General features: G+C 44.0%; 1 protein-coding gene across 18 annotated transcripts in view; it reads left to right on the top strand.

Annotated features, from left to right (window-relative positions):
* DAB1 (DAB adaptor protein 1) overlaps nucleotides 1–12,468 on the top strand; it is a 414,806-nt gene that overhangs the window by 218,442 nt on the left and 183,896 nt on the right. The window lies entirely within an intron of this gene.

Here is a 12,468-nt window from a genome sequence, read left to right as displayed (position 1 = left end):
AGAGCCAAAGGAGCAAAAGCCTCTCGTTTCCTACATGGGCAGGAAAGGCCACAAGATCTTGTGTGTGTGTTTGTGGTGCTGTGTGGGTGCTCACTGAGGGGAAATTCCAGCATTGGCAGCGGTGGAAAACGCTTGGAATGTTTGGGGGAATTCTCTGTGGAAGTCCTGTGCGTTTCCTGTGAAGGTCCTGGGAAGTTTTAGCAGTTGGACTCAATGAGTTTGGAGGTCAGACTCAGTGGTTCTGGACGTCTTTTCCAGCTTTAGTGATGCTGTGATTATATTCCCTGATTCCAAATTCCATTTGAGGCCCTGTAAAGTTCCTGTGGAGGTCCCACACTGTTTCAAGCTGACACACCTTGGTTTATACATAATTTCCACAGCTTTTTCCACAGCTCAGTGTAACCCCAGAGCTGCTCCTAGGGAATCTGTGCTGGGTTGATCCAGGCTGGCACTGGCTCCCCACCACCCAAATCCAACATGATCTGCAGCAGCTTTTTGGGAGAGCTGAGGTTGGAGCAGCACTGACTGACCCAGGTCCTTGCTCGGACCAAGTCCCCAGCCCTGCTTCAGCTTTGTTTTAATCCCTGCTTAATGAACTCTCAATTACTTATGCAAATCAAAGCAGTGGAGACACTTAAAGGTTATTTATAATTTCTGGAACATTATGAAATCAATCATCCCATCTTTTACAGCTTTTACAGTGTCATTCAGATATCTGACTTTTTACATTATATTGCTATAACAGTTTATGTAGGAAGACAAATATGTTTTGGTTTTGTTTTTTATATAAGCTTGCTGATTGCTAAAACATCTCTGACAGCTGACATGGAAATCAGGGAGGTTTTGATTAGGCTTTTCTGATATGTAAATGTGTGTAAATGAGTTTTATATATATTTTATTAAAAAAAAAAAAGTTCTATTTAAAGAGCAGGCAACAGCAGTATCCCATAGAAATTAAAGAGTGAGCCTGAGAGGAATGTTCACGTGAGACTGACTTTGAGATGTCCTGAACGGTGGTGGGAGGCAACAAGGGGATAAACAGGATCACCAAATACTTTGAGATTTTTTTTCCAATGGTGTTTTTCTGTGGGGATGTTTTTAGGAAAATTAGGAATTTTTTATCTGGTGCCCATAAGAAAGCACTGCTGGGGTCATGGGGAGCTGAAGATGCTGCAGGTGATGAGCAGCCCCAGCTGGGCAGGTGCAGTGGATGTTGCTCAGGCACTTCATGGCTGCAGGATTTCTCCCAGCTGACAGCAAATCTTACATCTGTGCTCTCTGTAGAAAAAAACCCCGTAATTTGTACTGGTTTCCATCAAGCATTTGGCTCCTTGGACAGAGAAAGCTGGCAGTGGTTTCCTGCTATCCATCCTAGTCTTGGCATTTTGGATCCATTAATACCAAGACTCCTGCGTGGTTCCAGAGTGTGGACACCAGACTGAAGAGAGGAATAGTTAAATTCTGGGGTCCCTGTCACCTCTCTTTTCAGTTTCAGCCTCAAAGAGCCAAGCTGAGGTTTCCAAATAGCAAGCCTGCTCTTATGGAGCATCTTCCATCCTCTCCAAATCCCACAACTTTGGATCACAGGGCAAACAAAAAGCCAGGATGGAGGAGCTGGATCCAAACCTCCCTTTAAAAACGGAGAATGTGGCTGGAGATTCTCATGGCTGGTCCATCTGCAGCCTTGGACCTCTCATTTGTGTTGTGCCCTGCTGGAATTTGTGTTCAGTGCGACGGAGCTCTGTTAATTCACCTGTTTTCTTTCATCTTTTGAAGCAAATGAACAGCTATTTTAGCAGTATCACAGTAAATCTGTAACATTTATTTTGAAAAGGAAAAAGAGCTCAGAAGATTACCAAGGTGTCCAGCTGTGATAATATTACCTGCCTTGTAAAGTGCCCTAGGTGACTCTGAAGATGTAAAGCAAATTGAGGATTACATTAACTTCCTCCTGACTTGCTCAAATTATTAATTCAGTATCACCAACTATCAAATAGAGTAGGGTTATTATTTTTTTAAGTATAAATGAATAACTGTGGTACATGGCAAAGTACTGCCTGCAAATAATTAAAACCTGTTTTGATTGTATCTGTAGTAGAGGTTGATATGTCTTTTTGGTTTTTTTTTTTTTTTAGTGTTTTCTTTATAATACAAGATTATAGCAGCCTGCATTCACATTCAGCTTAAACAGGCAGAGGAATGAGTGCCGCATAGCAATGTGATTTTGTAATAGAATAGTTTTACCTTGGAGATTCACAAGTTTTTTCAGTCTCTGCCTCACTGCAGGGCAGATTTGTTACATGTTGCTCAGTGGGCAAAGACCCTGTGAACAACTTCCAGAGCTGGTCAGTGGCAGAACTGGAAACACAGCCCCTCTTTCCAAAACATTTTAGTCTAAATCAGCTTTGGAAAGCTAGTTCTCCCTTTTCCCAAAGAGACAATTCTAGTGGTTTACCAGCTGGGGATATTCCAGAGCAATCCATACAGAATATATGGAATACATATAGAATAAATATGCATATGTAACACTAATGCCAGTGTTGGAAGGCGCTCTGCTTGGCTCCTCTGCATGCAAGCATTCCTTGGGAGGGACTTGCTGATTCAGTCTGCACCATTTTAAGGGGTGCCATTGCTGGGTGAGTGCTTGAGCAGTGTCAGGAATTGCTTTCCTTCAGTCCTGGCTCCTGCCTCTTCCCAGAAGCCTGAGTTCCCAGGGGCTGTGGGAAGCATTGCAGGGTTTGTTCTTGGAGGACGTGGCAATTGCAGTGATTTAGAAGAGGATGCTGACTCACGGCTCATATTAGCAAAGCTGGAGTGGATGGCACAAAACTGTATTTAAATCTTCTTCAGCTCTCAGTGTTCAGGCTGGAACATTTTTCTCCGGTGGAGATGTGGCCTTATCGATTATTCATTATTCCTTAACCTTGATACACTAGAAGAGGGAGTGCAAAGAAAGGGTGGGAATGGGCAGGAGTGACTTTTTATCCACCACAGTGGATAAAATGATGGTTTTGGGATTGATCCTCCCCAGTTAAGGAGGCTCACACCAGACACCTGGGATCCTGCAATAACTGCAAGACAGAAAAGGGAAGGAAACATTCACCCAACAGGTTAAAGAATTACAATTACCTGTTGGGCCAGAACCCTTCGGTGTCTTAGCCCCAGGATTGATGCAGAAATGTATTTTTGCAGTTCAGGTTCCCTGTTGAGTCAGGCTTGGGTGATCCCCATTTCCAGGGCAAGGTGTAGGACACTGCAGTCCCTGCTGCAGTCCCCTGCTCTGTGATGCTCAGTGAGATCACTCTTCAAATTCCCTTCCCTCTTCCATTAATCAGGAGCAATTTGAAATCGTAAGAGCACTGTAGCATTTCTGTTAATCAATAACCAACCGAGCTAATAATTTTCTACTAATATATTCTTCTTTAGTGTGTAGGGAGTGAAAACTCGTCGATTACCTGTGCTGATCCTACCCAGTGCCCACCAGGGTCAGTGCGGAGCTTTCCCTGGACTTCAGGGAGTGTCTGGGGATGCTCTGAAATGCAGGAAGTCCAAAACCCCTCTCACTGCTGTTTTATCACTTCAAGACTCTGCTCAAGTCCCCACCCCCCTGTCCTGCAGCGGGATGTCAGCTGGAAAATTCAACACCTACGAAGTTTTGCAGCAGCAGAGCTCTGATAATGAGTTTAACAAATAATTAGCTGCAGTTCCTCTTTGTTTTATAGAAGCGCAATAGTTGATGAACTTGGTGTGCCACAATTAGGAGCTCATTAGCAAACAAAATTCAAGGGTAACAAATACCTCAGGGGGATGTTTTTAGGAGTATTTAATGAAATAATGAGATCAGAGGGAGATCAGTGAGGAAATGCAAATTCTCAGAGATGCTACGCACCTCCTGCAGGACCAGGGACCAGGCAGGGTCTGGAAGTCAGGACTGAAGCTCACTTTGTTTGTCAGATTTTACATCCACTTACAGATTTTGGTTCTTTTCTGTGTCATGAGAAATGGCACTGTGTCCCCATTTTACTTTTCCCGGCTAGTAATATCCATATTGGTTTTCTATTCTGTTATTTAGTTTGAAGGTTTTAGAAAAAGGACACATTCCTTTTGTTATTGTAAGATGTGTCTCAGAGAATGGCTTTTTCATTTGTTTTGATCTGTTTTTTTAACACATTTTTCAGTCTCATTGAGGAAATAATCCTAACAAAATTATTCCTGAGCTTCTCACAAAGCAACAGGAGATACATTCCATGAATCCATGTACTCCATCAAAGGGCGTTTCTAGGAATTTTTTTGCTGTTGTTTCTATGCTTATTTGCGATGTCATTTTCTGTGGTTAACTCACCTTGTCTCCAGAAGTCCATCCCTCATTGCCTTTGTAATGTATAAAGCAATAGGACAAAGAGAACTGGTTTTTACCCTTGTCCCAAGAAAAACCTTTTAGAAAATGATGATGGGCTCCTAACAAATGAGAGAGCTGGTTATCATTGGGGAGAATTAATCTCTGCCTTGATTGAGAACACCTATGCCAAATTACGAGCTACAGTATCCATCTGCTTGCTGTTACCCAGCAATATAGATTTATTGTGACATTTCAGAGAAGGAGTAAGAAAACATATGAACAACTGTTGTGGTTCATTAGCCCTTTATTGGTAAAATACGGTGCTCAGGGCTGTGAGAGGTGCAGGGAAAGACAATCCTTTGGCTGAAATCGTTGCATTCATGAGGCTGTGGAGAGCATTCCCAAGGACAAGCTTACAAATGAGCTGCTGCTTTTTGGTCCCTGACTGTGAAGTTGGTTTTGGTTTGGGGTTTTTTTTGGTTTTTTTTTTGGTTGAAAGTGGAGTGATCAGCTCCAGGAGATGGGAGGAAATTTTGGGGCACATCCCAAAACCCTCTGGGGAGCAGCTGCTCTGAACACCAGTCACTCATCCCAGTGTCAGGCAGGTAAAACAACCTCACCTCTCCTGCAGCTCCTTTGCCACCAGAGCTGGAGAGGGCAGCCAGTGTCTCCTGCTCCTTCAGAGCCAACCTGGCAGGCCCAGAGAAGCACCACCAGGATCTCCCCTGACATTTCCTGTTTAGTCCCTCACTCTGATTGCCACCATCAGAAGCTCTTCATTTGTGGCAGGTGTCTATGAAGGAAAATCCATCCACGCTGTCACTTTCTCACAAGTATTTAATTTTAATCCACTCTGGGGGGCTGTTGCACGGGTACAAGCACACAGGCTGTTGATTTATTTGCAGTTAAGGCTCTCAAGAGTCAAGATGTTAAAGCCTTCTAAAGCCAACTCCCTCCTTCATGTGGGAGAACCTTTGGAAATGCACTTTAGGTTTATGACACTGGCTTGGCTTAATTTAATTTATGGTTCACTTAACCGATTATTCAAAATACCAGATGTGACAGACAGTAGATTCAGCTGAAATATTACCTCACAGGCATGTTGAGCACATAGAATCTGCTCTCCATATGGGAAGGCACGGAATGTCCCCCATCCCCATCCAAGAGCAATCAATTTGGTTTTGAAAGGAGAGTGAGGCTTAGTGGGAGACAGGGTCCCTTATTTCCCCTGTAACCTTTGCAGCAGCTGATGTGAGAGTCTAACCCGGGCTCTGCTGCGTGCGAAAAAAATGTGAACTTCTAAAAATGCCAGAGGCAAAGGATTTGTCATGTGTAAAACATTTGTTGCTTAGTATTTGCTGATGTTAAGTCATTCTTAGCAACTGTTAGAAGTACAGTAAAGGCAGACAATAAAATAGTGGCAGGAATGTGGAGCATCCCAAGTTTTTAAGAGAGTCTCTCTTCTGGTGGCTGGGACTGTCCTTGTGCAGCGAGGGGCCAGACACAACAGTGTTGGTAAAAGGGAGTGTAGGTCACAAATACTCGCTGACTTTATCATGAAATCATGGAATGGTTTGGATTGGAAGGAACCTTAAAGCTCATCCAGTTCTACCCTCTGCCATGGGCAGGGACACCTTCCACTATCCCAGGTTGCTCCAAGCCCCGCCCAACTTCTCCTTGAACACTTCCAGGGATCCAGGGACAGCCACAGCTTCTCTGGTCAACCTGAACTAGGGCCTGACCACCCTCACAGGGAAGAATTCCTTCCCAATATCCCATCTAACCCTGCTCTCTGTCACTTTGAAACCATTCCCCCTCGTCCTGCCATTCCATGCCCTGCCCAAAGTCCCTCTCCAGCTTTCTTGCAGCCCCTTTGGGCACTGGAAGGTGTCTCCGGAGCCTTCTCTTTCCCAGGCTGAACACCCCCAGCTCTCCCAGACTGGCTCCACAGGGGATGTGCTCCGATGGCCATTGAGCTGGGGGAAGGTACAGGTGCTTTGACAGCTGGTCCTTCCTGGTGGCAATGGCCACCAGCTATGAACAGAAGAGTCCCAGCAGTCTCTTGAGGCCTCTCTCCTTGTCTCTCAGCCCTTGCATTTATCCCTTGGAGCAGGATGATGTGTTTAGTCAACACAAGAGCAATGGAGACGGGATTAATTCCAGGACTACCTCTAGGTCAGCAGGCAAGAGCTCGCTCTTCTTTTGGGGAACATCAGATGCCCATCATCCATACCTTTGAAGTTTATGGCCTGAGGTTCCTTCATGTCAGGGCAGGACCTATCTAGGGCACTCCTCTAGACCTTAACTATTAAAGAAAGATTAAAAATTAAACCTCCAGTAATGCAGGAACCTGAACTTTGAACTCCCCTGTGTCAGAGGAATGTTAATCTGATCTCAGCAGTACCCGATAAAGTCGATCTGTCTTCCTCGCCTAGTTAATTTTTAATCATTGCTATGGATAGAAGGGCTCTGGTGGATGGGACGAAGAGCAGACAGCCCTATCCCAGCCCTAAATCCCAGCATGGAAATGGGGGAACAACGTGAACTAAACTCCTCCCATTATTTATATTCTGTATTCCACCCCATGTTTGTTTACCTGAGTCTGGGTATGTAGGTGTGTTCTCCCAACTGATGCTCGAGGGTAACAGTACGCAAAAAAATCTGCTGGTGTGCACACATTCACAGGATAATGTCAGGCTGTTAATGGGAACAGTATTTCCTAGGTCCATAGCAAATGTTTGTGGCAGTGCTAACTGGGAAAGAGGATAGATCCATTCAAAAACAAAACCGCTTTTAGCTGCGGTTCTGGGGTGATTCAGTGGTGCATCCAAAGGTGCTTCTCTCAAACTTGATGGAAATAGTTCAAATTAGCTTTTAAAGCATTATTTAAAAGATAATATTTTGATTTTGCTGTTGGTGAATTTTGCAATATTCCTGTTGTTCTGCATCAACACTACAAAGCCGGTGAGGGCATCAAGATTAATGCCCCGTGTCAGCACAGCGGTGAATGTGCTGAATTTTATTGTCAATGCGAAGGGAGGGGATCCAGAGATTTTAGAGCTCATCTCCCTTACATGGACAGTCCCAAATTATAGTACTGGGGTAACAGGAAGCCCAGGCTCTTGGTGACAGAGGGCCAGACCTTCCATGCTCTGCCACCCTCTCACTGTTGGAAGGGAACAGGGTGACTCTGCTGGTGCCACGGGTGTTTTTTGTGGGTCCAGGCAGCTCCCATAAGAAACCAGCCGAAGTCCCTAAAGGGAAAGGTGTGTTACTGATGGCCCAAGGATCTCAGCAGAGAAAGTCAGAATTACATGGTCCCCAGGTGGCTGCAGGTGGGGAAATATTCCCTTAAAAATGGAGTTTCCAGAGTCTGAGCTGTCCAGCTCGGACAGCTTTCAAAACCTAACCCTGATTAATTATCTGTGTGTAGCAAAAAACAGGGTCAGCAAGAAAATGTAGAGAGGATGAGGCAAGATGCTGCAGATGCAATCCAGGGGGCAGATGTGTGCACTTCTATCCCTAGGTTATCCCAAGATGTGCATAATCTGCAGCACTTGGGCAGCCGTAACCTGGGATCATGTTGAATTCCCGTATTTTTGCCAAGGTAGGGTGTTTAGAACCACTCCGTTTGCCTCATCTCAGATCCAACCCCTCCATGACTGTCTGTCCAGTGCCCTTTGGAGGAGCTTATTCTGTCTGGCAGTGTTGGAGGTGACAGCTCCGTGGAAATAATTATCAGAAATGCAAATCAACACAAGAACATTTTTTAATACTTCGTGCCCGGAGCTGTGCTAAACTTAGCAGTGATGAATAAACCGCACCAACATTCCCCTCCTTGAAAGGACAAAGAGCCTCCTGGTATTTGGGATGTCTCTGGTACTTTTGTTATCTCGGTGTAGCCAACCCTGAACATTTAATAACCTGAGCAGACCCTCAAAAATCAGCGAGATTAATAAACGGTGAATGTTTTCATTTCTGAGCCTTGGAGGTGTACTTAGCTAACATCTTCCTCTGCAGCTGAAAGGCTGGGAAATTACTCCTGCTTAATGATGGTGAGACTCTCATGTAATCACCTTATTTCAGGGGAAAGAGTTTCAAATAAACTCCAAGAGACTCGTGATAAAATAGCAGGAACTGGCAATGTTGAAATATGAGCCTCTATCATTAAGCCATTCGCTCTTAATTAGTTTTTATTTGCAATATTGACAGCTAATCTCTTCTATTATAACTGTACAACTTCCAGTGACTGGCACAGTACAGTATAGAAGTAGCTGCAGATATAATTTGGTCCTCTCCACATAAGATTTCCAAACCACACAGGATTTTTTAAGAAAGTTAAGGTAAGAAATGTGGCCAAAAAATTCCAGACCTGACCTCGATTTCCTCTGTTTTAGAATGAGAGACTAATGGGATGCAGCTCAACAGCCTGGCTGAAAAAAAGTGGTGGGACACAACTACATGTCTTTCAACACCATCCACTTTTGGGGAAAATAAATAAATAAAGAGGCAAATAAATAAATAACTTTTCGTTTCAACAAGGTGACATTTGCTGATGTTCACTAATTTGGGAGAGGCTGATTTATGCATGTTTAATCTTCGCTAATGATGACTCCAGGGCAAGAAATGAAAATAAGTGCAGTTAATAATACGTGTATATATTATTAACACCTTTACTGATGGAGAGGGGCCTTTTCCTGGTAGATAAATTTAGGAGCAATTTGTGGGAGATCTGAGTGGCTCAGGGCTGTCAGAACCTCTCTCTAACTTTTCAAAATGCGAAGAGAAGGGATGTTTGGACAGTAAAAAATCTCAGCTGATCAACTATTGAAACTTGTCTGAAAAATATTTGTAAATACAATAAGCAGCCCAGTTCCTTATGCTTTGGGGCGCTCTGTAACAATGAAATTATATGTATTGTTACACCCTGATTGTGGCTGGCTTATCCTCCTGCCACACAAATACTGAGAGGGATGAAACCCTCAAATTCAGTCCTGAATGCTGACAGACAAAACTTACTGCGAATATTAATGTGCTTGGTCTAATCATCCTGCTATTTTTTTGTGTAATTTACTCGATCAGGGAGTTGGAATTCCCTCCTAGCTGTTACAGATTCAAGCATTTATGCAAAATCCTCCAGTCTGGAGATTTACAGTGGATTATCTACAAATATTTGAATACATTAGTGCAGCCCTTTAAATGCATTCCCTTTATTTACATACAGAACAAATAACAAGCAACTTGAATGACAGCACAGTAATTCCATCAAGGAGCTCATGTCCTGAGAAACCACAGGAATAAAGCCTTAAGAGGCCCATGGGTTCGGTGGAGCTCTGCCTGGAATTACAGCTCCATAACCTGGATTTCATTCATTTTTTTGTATTACTACCAAAAAAAAAAAAAAAAAAGCCACAAGTTTATAAATCGTGGAGCTGGTGTTGTAGTTGGAAAAGGGAAGAGCCAGAGAAGGGTGGGGGTGGCATGGTTCCCTTTCACCTCCTTCTGTCTACCACTGCCCAGGGAACACCAGGTATTTTGCACACCCATCAGTGGAGCGGCTGATCAGAGAGAAAACACTGGAATCAGATTGTTGATGGGGTGAGGGAAGGTTTGCTGAGATTGATGGGGGAGTTTGAAGAGCTCCTTTCCAAGTGGAGCCTGGATGGAGGAGAGGTTACCCTTTATCCATGGTTTTTATTGGAAGTTCACATTATTTACATTGCCTGATGGGGCTGCTGCCTTCGTGCTCAGTCCCAGATTATCAGCGAGGATTGATGTGGGAAGAGCAGCCTGGGCTTGGTTTCTCTTCCAAATCTTCCTCTGGAAAAAATAAGGAGAATAAAATCAGCCCTAAAGACTTGCTGGCTTTCCTCTGTAGCAAGAGAGATGGGTTCCTGCTGATCCCAGAGGTAAAGCCCTAACAGTTTCCATGGAATAGTCAATTATCTGTTTCATTGCACAAGCCAATATCTTTCCTCAAAAAGATGTATTAGGGTGTTTAGTCATTCAAGTGATCCATCTGGCTGAGCATTCGGAGATGCTCCTTAGCTTGATTTATCTGGCCCAGAAGTGGTGTCCTTGAAGCTTCTGAGCCAGTTTGGGGCCGTCCATGTCCCCACTATGTAGGGACAGCGCTGGTGACCTTCAGTTCCTGGCAGGAGCAGGGCTGGTGCCATCACACCTCTCTGCCAGGAGAGCCACAGTGGTTCCACACTGAATTTAAAAACTGATGTTGCAGATGAGGGCTGAGGGGCCACCAGGTGTTCCAAGGAGAATGCAAAGCAGCCCCCAGGCAGCAGATCCCAGATAAGACACTCTCCTTTTCTCCAGCAGAATCTGTACCTAAATCCTGATGGAGTCTGGCTAATCTCCTGCAAAGTGAGATTGTGCATTCTGCTTAAAAACCACACATTGCAGCTCCAGGATCCACATTTTCCTTGTTTCCACTGGGTACCACCTCTGGCACAGTTCAGTCCCTGAGGAAAGCACTTTTCCCACCCCCTGCTCCTTGTTTTGCGGCAATCCAGCAACAGGGATTGGGAGAGAGTGGCCAAGCCCTCCCAGAAAACAGGGAATTGGGATTGCAGCCTGTTTGGCTCAGGCATCATCACCGGTTGCTGCTGGGAACGTGGTGAGATGCAACCCCAAAGCCTTGGGCTGCAGAAGGGAAGGGAAAACCCCCAGGAAGGTGCTGGCTCCCTGGGAAAAACCAGAAGGATGCTTGGGGATGAGGCAGGACCCATCTGAGTGCCAGCTCCAGGCACTGGGAATGTCTGTGACACAGGAGCAGCTTAGAAGGACACCGCATGTCATGTTTACATCCTCAAAGTGCATGCCAAGGCAAGAGCATCTCCTGCAACACAAGTAAATTAAATCAACAGTGTAATATTTTAATTACTAAAAACTTCAGGCGAAATTCCACGTATTTTTCTTCTGGGCTATCATCCAGCTTTACAGGATAAATACTTTAAAGGTAAATTATTATTATTAAATCAAATTAAGCTTTGGTTCCCACTTGCTGCTTTTGGAAACTGAAAAATGCCACTTGGCAATGATTTGTTCTTCTCCTCTCCTCCTCTTTTAAAGGGAGGATTGCAAGAAAGTTTAAGTATGAATGCATTTCTTAGCAAGTGGAGTTATATATTTAATATAATCCCAAACAGATTGTCTACTCAAACACTGTTCATTAAATGAACTGTCTGCAAGTGTGATTTACAGTGCAGCGTGGTCATGGGAATGTCTGTGTGTATTTAATAACTGCACAGTAATAGCTTATTGGCAGGAGTGGTAATTCGATTTTGGAGTTTTATCTTATTTTTGAGTTTCTGGACCGTGAAATCCTGCTGTCTGACACACTTTTCCATTGCTTAATCTCCTGAGATTTGTGTAAAGAACAACAACTTTCCTCCTTACTGAAGACACAGTGCCCTGCTGTATATTTTTTATTGCTACCCCCCAGTGCTGCTACTCAGAGACCCCCTGTCACATTTATGGGCTCAGCACTGCTGTATAAAATGCAGTAATAGACCAAAATATTGACATTTAATGAGCTAAGAGGTCCAGTCCTAGAGAAGAGCAAATCTTCCAGTATTGCATAACTGCAAAAAATTTTCAAGGATCATTTTCTGCATAATCTGTTGTGTTCTGTATTTAACTTACTGAGCTTTCCTATTGATTCCAAGGTCAAAACTCTCTTATTTAATGAACTTAAGGAACTAAACCAGTAATTCTTATTCCTCACAGAGACTTGTAAGTGTGCTCTCCTCCTTGTAGCTTGCAAGTTTGTCAGGTCTACACCTGCATCAACCAGAATTTGACTGTGTTTGTGTCTTCTGAACCTTGGAGAAATGGTTTTAGAACCAAATGTTGACTTTTTTTTCTCTGAGCAGTGTCGTTGCAGCTGCACTTCCCAGAGGGGTTTACTGGTCTGGGGGGCTCTCCTGTGCCTGTGGAGAGCTGGAGGACATCCCATAACATTTGGGATGTCAAGGAGGACACACTTTAATTCACTTGTCATTATGTCGGTGTCTTTCTGCCCAGTGGAACTCTATTGTCCCCATAAGTACGTGTCTGAATCAGCTAATTATTCATCCAGGATTAGAACTGAAATCCTTGCTCTAAGAATAGCT

This window comes from Chamaea fasciata, unplaced genomic scaffold (genome assembly GCF_029207755.1).
Source record: "Chamaea fasciata isolate MVZ Bird 193981 ecotype frontalis unplaced genomic scaffold, bChaFas1.0.hap1 SCAF_10, whole genome shotgun sequence".
Classification (NCBI taxonomy): Eukaryota; Metazoa; Chordata; class Aves; order Passeriformes; family Sylviidae; genus Chamaea; species Chamaea fasciata.
This window is presented reverse-complemented; position numbering and strand designations above follow the sequence as displayed.